The following is a 12,767-nucleotide window of genomic DNA, read 5'->3' as shown; positions in this document are numbered from 1 at the left end:
TTATTTTGTACATATTGCTTTTTTAATGTACTTTCGATTTGCTTGTTTGAATATGTATTATTCAAATGCTGTTATGTAAATTATTCTAATGTATTTGTAATGGACTCCGATACCCACAATGGGTTGTCGATAAGTAAATAAATAAACTTTCAAACTAAACTTTCAAACAGTAAATATGATCAGTTTACGGATAATATATAAAAGGAGCACAATAATCACACAGAGCTAAGACGAAATAATTACTTCCTTATTGTTGTTTTGGGGCTTGCATGGGAAGGGGGAGGGGAGTGGGGGTGGCAATAGCAGCCCATCTAACCAAAATATAAAGAATAATAAAGGGGAGATCGACCCCACCCTAAATACGAAGCCGTTTTTTTTTTCTCCAGTTTTCTTGTGTGTGTGTGTGTAGATATCGACGCTGTATACCCAACTAGCTGCTCAAAAGAAAAGAAAAAAAAAATAAGATAAAAAAATATACAAAAAAAACCCCTAGAAAATTACTATTCTGCATTTGGAGGGGTGCATGGTGGGGGCGGTGTGTGAGGCTATTAATGATATCATTCATAGTCTCTTTTTGATCTGTGACAGTGTGGCTGTCAAAATATTTAATTGGTATTGCAATTTGGCACACATTGGCCGACAACCACACACACACACGAAAGCACGCACACACAAAAACATGCCCCCATTTTCCACATTTTTGTTTTTAAAAAATCTGTAAATTTCTATTTGTAAATATGATCTAGAATCCCTAATAAATGTTAGGCCTACATTTTTTTTTTTTTTTGGGGGGGGGGGGAGGGGGGGGGCAACTGAGTCTTAATAAAATAGTATGGGTTGAGAGGCTCCATACACCCCATTGGTGACAAATCTGAGTACCCCACCCCCTCCCCCTAAATAAATGAGTTTGCAAACAAAAGCAAGCATCTATGACACAATCGTAACATTCACAAATAGTACATGGCAATTCCACAATAAGCGACACACATATATCAACTTTGCAAATCACTGAATAAATGTATAATTCATTTATTACATTCAGAATGTTACAAATGTGGACGATCATATGGTTCAAACGCAGTTAACTTGTTATTGGTTGCACATGGTCTTTAAATGACTGAAATAATCAATATCTAGCCCACATTACATCGGAATTGCTCAAGTACACAAAGTGCACATATACATATTAATTGAATTCATACACAATTGACATTTAACCGGAATGTTAATATTTTGATTGACGTGCCTGTTCTGTATTATTTTCCGTATAACATTCAGGGTGTCCCCCAAAAATCCAGTTACTTCACATCTAATATACGCAAACTATGGATCACAATGGAAAGAGCAATCACAAAAGTTCATTCACTAGCTTTTGTTATAACACTTTTTTTGTTGCAAATTAAGGATGGTAAAAAGTAAATACCAGGCTGAATGAAGTTTTATAATTTTAGGGCGAGTTATTTCTGAATAACTGACCATAAAATCATAAAACTTCATTCAGCCAGGTATATTAAAAAAAACAATCAATGATTTTCCCATATTATACAAGAAGTGACCCCAGCCCTTTTTGTCATCCTATATTAAGCATGTACATTTATGAGATCAAAAACTGTTTTGCTAATAGTCTAGTCATAAAGGCTACAGCTCATACCAACTCGGAATTTATATTCTGAGTAATGTTGATCTATATCTTAACCATAATTTCTAAATTTATGATTATATTATTATGTAAATTGTAATTATTCCAAGAACCCTGTTATATCATATCAGGGTAGAAAAAACAAAGAAATTATCACATGAAAAGCACAGTGCTCTTAACTCCTTTCACAAGTTTTCAATTGCATGTATTTATTTGTGAGTAATTAACTATATTCAGCCCAAGGTATTTTGTCCATTCACAGGCCCAAAGAAGGGGGGGGGGACATATATTTGGCTTCACAGTGTCCCCCTCACTAACCCCTTTTATTATCTTCATATTTGGCATGCATGTAGAGTTCATAAAACTATACAATGTCACGGTGCCATGATACACAATAACCCTGTAAATTATTGCCTAAAATATACACACAAAAATCAAGGACAGTGCTTTTATAGGAACAGCACAATCTGAATTAACAGTGACAAAATTAAAAAAAGAGATGAAACCAGCAAATGATTTATCAACAGAAACTCACTTCATTGAACCTCAATTTTTATTTACGCGGACACACAATCTCATCTCAAAATGTATGACAGACTTTTCAACATCTTATAATCAGAACTTAGACTCAATACCAAAAACAAAAACAAAAAAACAACAAAAAAACGTAGTAAATTCATGCATATTTTAACCCTATTGTAACTGATGGAGGGGGGTTCGACCATTGATCATCAATGTTTTGCACAATAGTTATGCATTGTGCAATGGCCTTATCACACAATTTCACAAGTTGTTTTCTCAAAGTTTCAAGCAACTTTAACATGGTTTAAGACATGAACCTTTCAAACAATTTTGCCAAATAGTACATAGAATATCTGAACAAGATACATTAGTATTAAGTGATTTAGATTTTATATATATATATATATATATATATATCCTGTGAAGATGGAATACTTCAGTTGATCATGGCTACTGGCAGTTTCATGCAAGAGCAATCAATATATATATATTTTAGGATGCTTGCAAGCTGAGTTACTGAGTCCATTTTCTGCACAAAGTACAGTAGCATGGCATAACAATCAAGTTACATCAATTAATGAATTAACCCCAATGCACATGCCCATGAACGGTGAGTAGCTCAACTGAATAATATAAACATAACATTTAACACAAATCTGATTATCTAATCTTCGAGATTACAGATCTCATCTAGGATTGGCTCTAATTTCTGTACGTCGCCTTTTAAACCCAATACGAACCAGCAGCCTTGTATAGCACCACCTCAATTCCTCAACTACTCAAATCTGGCCCGGTTACTAATCCATAATGCAACATTCTGAGCAGTGTAGTCTTATGATATAGGCCCTCTAATTCACTACTCAATGCATGCATACCGTAATTATTATGTTACTAAGTAGCAAAACAAGTACTTATTTTCTCACAATGTTTCAGTTTCCCTGTAATAGGGATAACACCATGTTGCACTGTTGCAGTGCTGTCAGAGGTCACATGGTGAGTTCAAAGGTCGTTTGAGGTCATATGTTAAAATTTACCTGCAAGACTCTCTTGTGGCAAGAAATATTGGAGTCATCAACAAGCTTAAAAGCTTTCTTCCAGCACAGGCACTATCCATGTGGTATTGTGCAATAAATTTACCATATCTTAATTATGAGATTCTGGCATGGGAAATGCCTCTCACACGAGACTCAACAAAGTCATTCTACTTCAGAAAAAAGTACTGAGAATGATATGCAATAAGCCCTTTAGAGCTCATACGGATGAATAGTTTCGTCAGAAACGTATCCTTAAAGTCAGTGACCTCTACAACTATTCCATTCATTTATCAGCTAGATACAGATAGTATACCTTATGTCCTACAAAATAAAATTTATGAGAAATAATACTTTGCATTCCTATAATACTAGACAATCAAATGACTATCACTTAATACCTAAAAGCAGAACAGTATTTTCTAGCAAAACTGTATTTTTCACAGGAACCAAAATCTGAACCGATTTAGAATACTCATCAAAAAATTTCTTCTGAATTCTTATCGATTTAATCAAATATCTCGTGAACTTTATACTTATCCACGGTAGTGTTGATTATTTTAAAGTCAATATCTACATAATTTTGTATATAGTTTATATACATTCATGTTACAATGTTTATATCTATATAAATTTATAGAATTTTGCTGATTATTTTGCTAAATTTATATCATATTACCCTTGTATAAAATCTCGATAGGGGGTCTACATCTTACAAGCTATGCTTTTCAGTAGGCCCCTCCACATTTTTTCATTTTATTGGTACGTTTCAAATCTGCATATGTTATGCAGTTGATGTATTTTTTTCAATGGAAATGTTTTATTATGAAATGTACTTTGATGATTTGTGGAATATGAATATATGAATAAATAAATAAATCAAAATAAATAACTCTGCACATGTTGCTGCAATGGCAAACAAAATTTAGGATATATTCGTGCCTTCAGAGGTCACATGGTGAAGTCATAGGTCATTTCAGGTAAAACGTTTAAAGTTTACCTGTATGACTCTCATATACAATTCTCATGGATGGCAAGGGAGATCGCGATATTTCTAGTCATTTTCACAAGTGGTCGAGACACAACATCGCTAATGCCTTGTTATTAGGTAAGGTTCATTAGCATTTAAACCTTTTTATTTTTATTTTTTTTTATGGATGTTGATTATCATGAAAGTGAGACTAAAAAGGGAAAAAGTATCACAAAATCAGGCAATTGTTAGCAAATAAGAAATAGCTTTCAAGGTGGTAATTTGTTTGCAAAGATATGACATCAGCAGAATTGAAAAACAAAAGTCATAACTATCCCAAATATAGTCCAAATAATACTTTTTTGGGACACATCCAGTGCATAATGACAGCTTAGGTGACTTACCAAAAGATAAAGCTGCGGCCCACTGCGGGAAAACCGCAAAACAGCATTTTATACCGGATGTACTAATCCCCTCCTAAGTCTTTGGAAGAATTATAGAGGATCGGTATATCTGGCATATAATCCCGCTGTGCCTTATTCATGCAGCGGGCCACGGCTTCTGGTATATAATCTTCTGGTAATTCGCCTGAAGATGAAGGTGTTTGGTTGAGCATACTCAATTATTTTGCACTATGTGTCTTCCCTAAAGATTGGCACATAGTCACTGCATGTCCAAGGGAATGTGGTGCAGCAACATGCTTTTTCTTGGATGGAATTATGGCTGATGAAGATGGTCTAGAAAAGGCTTGCTTTTTCATGGCAGACTGTTTGGTTGGACGTCCCTTATTTAGTTTCCTCCTCCCTCCGAGTTTCAGTCGACGGCGTGATATGGCTGAGGGCTGAACAGGGATGCTGGGGCCAGATGACTGTAGCAGTCCACCCGAGACTCCTGCCTTCGACTTTACCTTCCTTTTTAGCAAGATTTACTCCGCTATACCTGCCAAACATTCGGACTGCTGATACAAGGGCACTGTCTGTTTTTAAACGACCATATGCTCTGAGCATAGCCTTGTACGATTCTACGTAGGTGGTTGGATCTTGTTTTAGTTTTTCCTCCATGTCCACAAACATATGATGGACATCCTCCAAAATCCTGTTGTCTCTCTGTGGAGCTGAAAACAAAAAGCAAGAAAAATTACCTAGTAAGACAAAATCTCACATAACAGTTCTTTTTGGTTACATACTCACTATCAGTTAACTAGCATTTTACCCTTTCCTTCATTAATTTAAAGTGACTGGCCACTGTCAAAGAAGTATCTACAAACAACATGTAAATACAACTCAATTCTATTTTGCTTGAGTTTTGTTTCAATTATAATTTTTCTCTGTAAACATGTTAGCCCTTAAATGTTATAATAACAAATTAACAATGGTAAGAAATATGTCCAAAAACATATAACATAAGAGGAGCACACATCGTCAACTTTTGTTGATGGCAGTATCCACTTGTTTACTACTGTAAGCAGGGAGTGCTGAAATGTGCGCCTTGGCGACATTCATTTACAAACTAGATATAAAATGGAATATGCTGAAAATGAAATAAAACTGTCTTATACTTACTTGTTTGCTACATCTGTATCCAATCATTAATAGACAAGGTGTGAGTTAACAGATGGAAGAAAAATAAAAAAAAACAAACAGAAGAATTTGTTATGTCATGAACATTAATAATCAAGATAAGACCCCCCCCCCCCCCCCCCCTCAAGGAAAGATGTTGAATTGGCATAACCTGACCTAACATAATAGTACCACATACCCTGGATTTGTTTTTTATTCCAAAATATATACAAGAATCTCTGGAAAAAATAAAAACCAAAAGAAGTATGGTCCTCATTTTGGCTTATCTATTTTTATCATGCACTTGTTAAGGTAGGGCAAGCAGCAAATATGGAATTACTCCCGAGTGAAAAAAAAAAATTGTAATTGTCAACCATATTTTTCAGTTGGCTGTTATGCCAATACAATTTTTTTTTTTTTTTTTTTTTTTTGGGGGGGGGGGTGGTTGGTCTGACATGCAACATGCACATTTTCTGAAAAATGTACCATGAACATAATAATTTATAAAATGCAACTTCTATTCAATATATTTTATCATTAATAGTAATAATTAACAGTAACATATAGATTCTCTGCAACATACATCATCATGAATATTAATAACTATAACATGCAAATTAGATTCAACAACTGTTATCATGAATATTAATAATTAACAATAAAATGCAACATGTATCATCAGGGATAAACAATAATGTAAATTCTCAGGAAATCAGGTGCGGACACAGGGTTGAACAAGGACTGGGGGGGGGGGGAGGCACAATTGGCTCCCTACTGCATCCGCACCTGTGTAATATGCAAATTTTCTGTAGCATGCAAATGTAGCCATTATTATGAAACAAATTTGATTTATTGCAATGTTGTAAGATATTGAAATGCCAAGAAAAACAAAAATTAACTCTAACCACATGGAGGGGGGGGGGGGGCCCCATCAACATTTTCCACGACCATTCTGACGCGCGAAATTTTGAACGCGGCGCTCGCTGACTTTTTACTTTCAAAAAAACATTTTCACGAAAACGGGCATACACCCTGTACCGTTACGACGTTGCACGATTTAAACAAATATCCGTCAAACCAAAAACAGCTCATTGGCTAAAATTATTTTATTTCAGCATAATTATGCTTCGAAAAGTTTCTACAATAAATTTTGCCCCAAAACAAACAAAAACAAAAGGTCGCGAAAGAAGATATACATAAGAAATTAATTTTGATACCAGGAATTTTCTTCAAGTATAATTTTTTGGAATGCTACAAAGAATATTTACACCAAAAATTAGAATTCTATGAGCTTTATTTAGTGATTTAGAGCAAAAAGTATGATTTCGTGCATAAATTACATTAATTAACATAAAATAAAAAGACATTATTTCGGAAAGACTAACTTTACATTCTTGTAGATCACATCGCACACTACTATCATGCAAATTTTCGTGGAGATTGCACGATTGGCGGTTGAGATCTGAAGGGGGGCAAAAAATGCCCCCTCCCCCCCCCCCCCCCCCCCCCCTCCATGGACTCAAGTGAACAAAAAAAAAATGGGATGAGGGTTAAGCGTAAATGGAAAAATAGAACGATCTTATAATGCATGCAGTAAAAAATGAAAGTCATTGATTACATTTGGTGGAGTAATGTCTATGCATTACGTTGGGCAAACTGGTTATGTAGATCTCTCTGGGCATGCAGGCTTTCTAGCCTGACTAGTTGAGGATCTTCGATTGAAGCATGGTCATCAAGATGGCTACTAGACATTGGCTCATCTACATCAGGCTCGGGCACATCCTCAGCTGAGGGCTCAGATGACTGGAGAGGGCCAAGCCATCCTGATGGCACATTGCTTGTTGCTGAAATTCAATAATTATATATCACTACCCAATTTAGAAAACATTACATTGGACAACAAATGCACTGCATACTGTCTTTAAAGTACAGTATTCTTCACAGGAGAGAACAACATCTACAATTCAGGAAGTTATTATTTGATTATTTGCTCAGGCTTGGTTTTTTCTATGTTCATTGTTAACCAAATGTAAGACATGACATGGTAGATCTCTTTCTGGTTCTTTTCAACCCTGTAAATACATCTTGTACACCCAATACTCTCTGAATATGAAAAAAAAAAACCAAAGTGGTTCGCGAACCACAGGGGCCCGTTCCTAGAAACCGTCATAAGTCTAACTTCTTGACTAAATCAGCGTTGGTGAGCAACTTGTCCGCTACGTGTTTCACCAAGCCCTCTTTGCCAAGATCAACGACAACATCCTGACTAAGGAGTTATGACACCTCTGACACCGTCGTATCTCTGTCATAACTATTTAGTCGATGGGCAGCGCCATCACATGTCATTTATTGGCTAGAGTATGGCTGGCACAAAAGGACAATAAATCCTCCATCTATGATTTTTCTACACATTCACTTAAACAGTGGGTTGTCGTTTTTTGTATTTGATAATCTGATAAAAATATGCCATGTTTGTATTTAAGGATATCCCCACATAAATAAACTGATTTTACGCCTTTATTTCCACATTGTAAACTTGTCGAAGGGATATGTATTTTGCCACGGCAGGCAAGCCATAGTTTGAAGTGTATTCTTTAGTTTTCAGACCCATATTGCTTTCGAGATAAATTCTATCTTCAAATGTGTAAAATGAATAGTTTAAAACATGTTTTTTTAACGTTTGGAATGTTGAAGTTTTGTCATTTGATTATTCAACTGACACCCAAAACATTGGACACAAACTTCATTACATCGTATTTTTCTAAGAATAATATATTGGTGTATTTTTATAAACTATCAAACGAAAATATCCGGGGGTTACCCATCTCAAGAACAAAACTGATTCACCGGTCATGTAATGAAATACTCACAATTATATTTTACAAGTATTTTTATTGTATAATCTACACAAATTTGGTAGTATATTGCATCTCTTATTTCTTGGTATCATTTTCAATCTTTTTTTATTACTAATTCATTTAAATAATTGCATTTCCCCTAATATTAATTTTGTAATAATCTGGTGGTATTGCGACTAAACGGACTAAGGCTAAGTCTCGGCTCCTATTCTCGCCGATAGTATCGATCTCACGAGATACTAGCTAGTAAGCTCTTCGTGAAACGGTTTAGGAAGATCAGAGACATCTCCGTAGTTGGCGGATAAAGTTATGACTGTCTTGTCGTTGGTTTCTAGGAACGAGCCCCAGGTCTCGCCTGATTTTGCGATCAATAAAACAAGGAATATGACCTTTTTACCCCTTGATAACCTTTGACATCATCATCTCTCTCTCTCTCTCTCTCTCTCTTGGTTGATCCCTCCACTTTCTTTGGAGATTTCTTGGGTGATTTCATCGTCTTACACTATAGTACAGTTACACTACAAAAAAATCCACATGTGGGACTAGTCTACATCTATCTACTATCTGTGAGACGTATGATAAAACGTTTTTTTTATTTTAAATTTATCATTTACATACCTGCAATGGATCAGGAAGCGTTGTTTGCGTAATGTCTTCCATGGCAGATTATGACATAAATCAACCATTAATGAAATATAACGTCAAGAATGCGAGAATAACCTGGCAAGTTCAGATCAGGCGCGCTGTTCATGAAGTACTAGTCTTTGCTGCAGCCCGGTTTTACTCACTTATCGTGAAAATGACGGAACTACAGTGTAAAACGTAAAGTCGCTGCCCGGACACGTCGGGGCGCGATGAATAGAACAGTCGCGTCCCAAGAGACGCATTGAGGCGCAAAGGGGCGCGAAGGGGCGCAATAGTCACCCTCCCCTGATTCTTGCATATGAAAAGAAACTGTCTATTGTTGGTATAAACCCGCTCTATTCTTCTTGCGCCCTTTTGCGCCCTTTTGCGCCCCACCAGGCGATGGAAGATTATCTCTCCTGCCATTGTTCTCGCTCGTGATGCGCGGTACAGCTTAAACCTGATATACAGAAAGTATTTGTCGGCCAAAGCCTGTCTTCCCCTCCTCCGGTTTTCGTTCTGATAAACATTCCATTGTTTGTAAACAAAATGATGTATTCTTCTCGCGCCGTTTTGCGTCGTAACGGGCGGGTTATTATCTTTCCAATCATTGTGGCGAAGCTTTGCGATGTACGTCTTTGTTTTGGGGGGCAATCAACATACTCGTTCATCTCGATCAGAATAAATTATGATTTATTGTTGTTGGGTTAAATACGCCTCCTCTTAATTTTTGTGACGACTGTAGGAAATGTGAAATAAAGATGACTATGTACGATTAATGGTTGTTTAATTGCAAGCTTAATTGTTCCCAACAACAAAAAATAAAAGACGAATGATGTGAATGACTACATGTATGCGGTTATAGTCGGCAAATTGATTACTGTTTTGGTCGCTTGTGTATGTTTGTAATTTGAATGATTATCAACATATTTGTATAATTCCCATGTCGCGATATGATTCTAGCGTCGTAATAATGGACAAAGGAATTATCCTTCTCTCCCGGCATTCATATTCACGCTACGCGTTGCACATCGCCACAGCCTGAGCTTGGAAGAATTTATATTTTGTCAGTCAAATCCTGTTTTTTGTTCTCCTCCCATGACTTGGTTCTAATAAATTGAAGGTTTGCTTATTAGGGATAAGAAGGATAACATCAAACAAACGATCTACTCAAGATGACGCTCTTTTCATTTCACCTCGCTGTTTGATAAAGTAGAGTTCTACGGAGCGAATACAAAAGAAAAGTTCGCTCTAAGGCCAAATAAAAAAATTAAAAAATGTTTTATTAGCGTCCTGTTTTTTCGAAAAATAGGAAGGAGGAGGCCCTCTTTTTTTTCTTTCAAAGTGGCCGCTCAAAATGGCCGCTCGGTACATTTTTCCTGACAGTCGGGCTAATTTTTAAGATGGCCGCCGACATTTTTTAATTTTGTTTAAAAATCAGAAATAGATCCATTTAAGCAGTCTTTTTCATGTTTTTTTCTTTAAAACAAAATAAAACATTATAAAAAAAAAAATTTTAAAATAAATAAATAAATAAAAAATTCCAAAAAAATAAAAATAAATAGGAGGCGGCCCCCCAAAAGGAAGCGGGCGGGGACGCTAAACATGTATATTTTGTTAAGTGGCCTCAGGGAAAAAACATAAAATGCCGTGGCAGGCTTTCACGCCCGAGATTTGCCTTCGAAAATTGCCCGTCCAAAAGGCGTTTTAAATCATAATAATTCCATAGCTCTTTTTAAAAGTGGAATAAATAAAAAAAAAGAGTCCGGGAACTATATCGAGATTACAAAACATGTGTGTCATGAAGATGTAAAAAAATGCGTAGCCTGATGGTGATAAAGTTGAGCAGCAATTGGAAATGCAATACAAAACATTTATCAGTTCATGGTGATAATTTATCATTCGACTTCTACTTTGCGCTATATGTACTAAATGATCGCAAAACGGGCAGGGACACAAATACAAACATTGATTTCTGCTCTAACATTCGAATCATTTATTCGTAGATTTGTATAATTAAGTGGCGAAAGTGAAATTTTGAAATCATAATGCACATATACAAAAACATACCAAACATGTTTTGATTCTTATTCTTAAAAAAAACGGCAAATTTTAAAAGATATTTTTAAAAGGAGGGAGGCGCTATAGCCCAGTGGTAGAGCAGAGCAGCTCGTAACCGGGAGCTCCCTGGTTAGAAACCAATGGTAAGGCATAACTCAACATTACATTTCGTTCGGAGAGGTCTTAAACCCGCCGGTCCCCTGTTTGCCTAATTCAGAGCATACACATGTTTCATATAGCAGTCAGGAAAAAAAAGCGAACGGTACAGGAAGCTACCTTTTATGGATAGGCCTAAATTGAAGGTTTGACTTAACTAGGGAGAAGAAGGATAACATCAAACAATAGATCTACTCATGATGACGCTCTTTTCATTTCACCTCACTGTAAGATAAAGTAGAGCTCTATGGAGCGAATACAAAAGAAAAGTTCGCTCTAAAGGTAAAAACATAGAATGCCGTGGTAGGATTTCACGTGGCGGGCAATGCCATTGTTTGATCGCTATAATTGTCCGACTTGCTATAGATTCTTGTTTAGCTACACATTAAAGCTGCGTATTGTGTGTGTGTGTGTGTGTGTGTGTGTGTGAGGGAGGAGGGGGGCGGCGAAGTGAACAGCCGGACAAAAATGGCAGAGGCCCATCAGGGGGGCTCCACTCGCTAGCTAGTTATAAGGACCGCTATTCATTGGACAACTATTCATGAAGACCGCTATTCGTAATTTGAGAACATGATGGTCATTATGTACAATGGTCATGAATTTGTAATACGACATCCCCCTCCCCAAAACTAAATAAATAAATAGAAAACATGAATAGATTAATAAACTTAAGTAATGATACAATAACAAATAATGCCCGGTAATTGGGAATAGCCGCCTATGAGCGGAACAATGGGCGCAACAACTGCTCAAAGCTGCTCAAAGAGCTGTCTTTTGTCATTGCGTTGCAATAACAAAGTGCTTGTAAAAGTTACATGTACTATAATATCCGTATGCTATATAACACCCAGTGTGAACATGACGTGTTCAGGCCTTATAACTATATACAGTGCACGTGAAAAAAAAAGAAGACTTTACTAGCGCTAGCTAACAAATATGAAACGTCAAAACGTCACGAACAATTGACGACAACAAATTGTTACGACAAATGCCACCACCAATACAGTTTCTTCGCGAAGAAATATTCGATCGAATTTCATGTTTGGAACAGATAGGCGATTTCGAATTGTTCTATCTACCGAAACGTTTTGATAATGCAGGCTCCCGACAATACGACTATCATTTTTGTAATATCTTTAATTTGCAGATGTTTGTTTGTTTCGTATGACATATTTATAAACGCCCTATAATCTTATTTCAAGCAGAATCTTTTAATCTCTTTGATTATAAGTATCATTTTTAAATCACGGGTTTTGAAATACAATAGCTGAATTTGCGAAGATTTAGAGAACCTACGTTTCTATTCTTTAAATCGATCTTGGATGAGAAAGAACAGATTGATGATAT

The 12,767-nt window shown here is 36.2% G+C and overlaps 1 long non-coding RNA gene across 1 annotated transcript; it reads right to left on the bottom strand.

The window, feature by feature from the left end:
* Positions 1-5,102: 5,102 nt before the first annotated feature.
* Positions 5,103-9,416, bottom strand: LOC754453. Its single transcript, XR_971059.2, has 4 exons — positions 9,198-9,416; positions 7,340-7,565; positions 5,725-5,737; positions 5,103-5,276 (listed from the first exon to the last, which is right to left on the bottom strand). It is a non-coding gene; the product is annotated as an uncharacterized LOC754453 (long non-coding RNA).
* Between the last annotated feature and the right edge of the window lie 3,351 nt (positions 9,417-12,767).

Source organism: Strongylocentrotus purpuratus, unplaced genomic scaffold, assembly GCF_000002235.5.
Source record: "Strongylocentrotus purpuratus isolate Spur 01 unplaced genomic scaffold, Spur_5.0 spur5_scaffold_13, whole genome shotgun sequence".
Lineage (NCBI taxonomy): Eukaryota > Metazoa > Echinodermata > Echinoidea > Camarodonta > Strongylocentrotidae > Strongylocentrotus > Strongylocentrotus purpuratus.
This window is presented reverse-complemented; position numbering and strand designations above follow the sequence as displayed.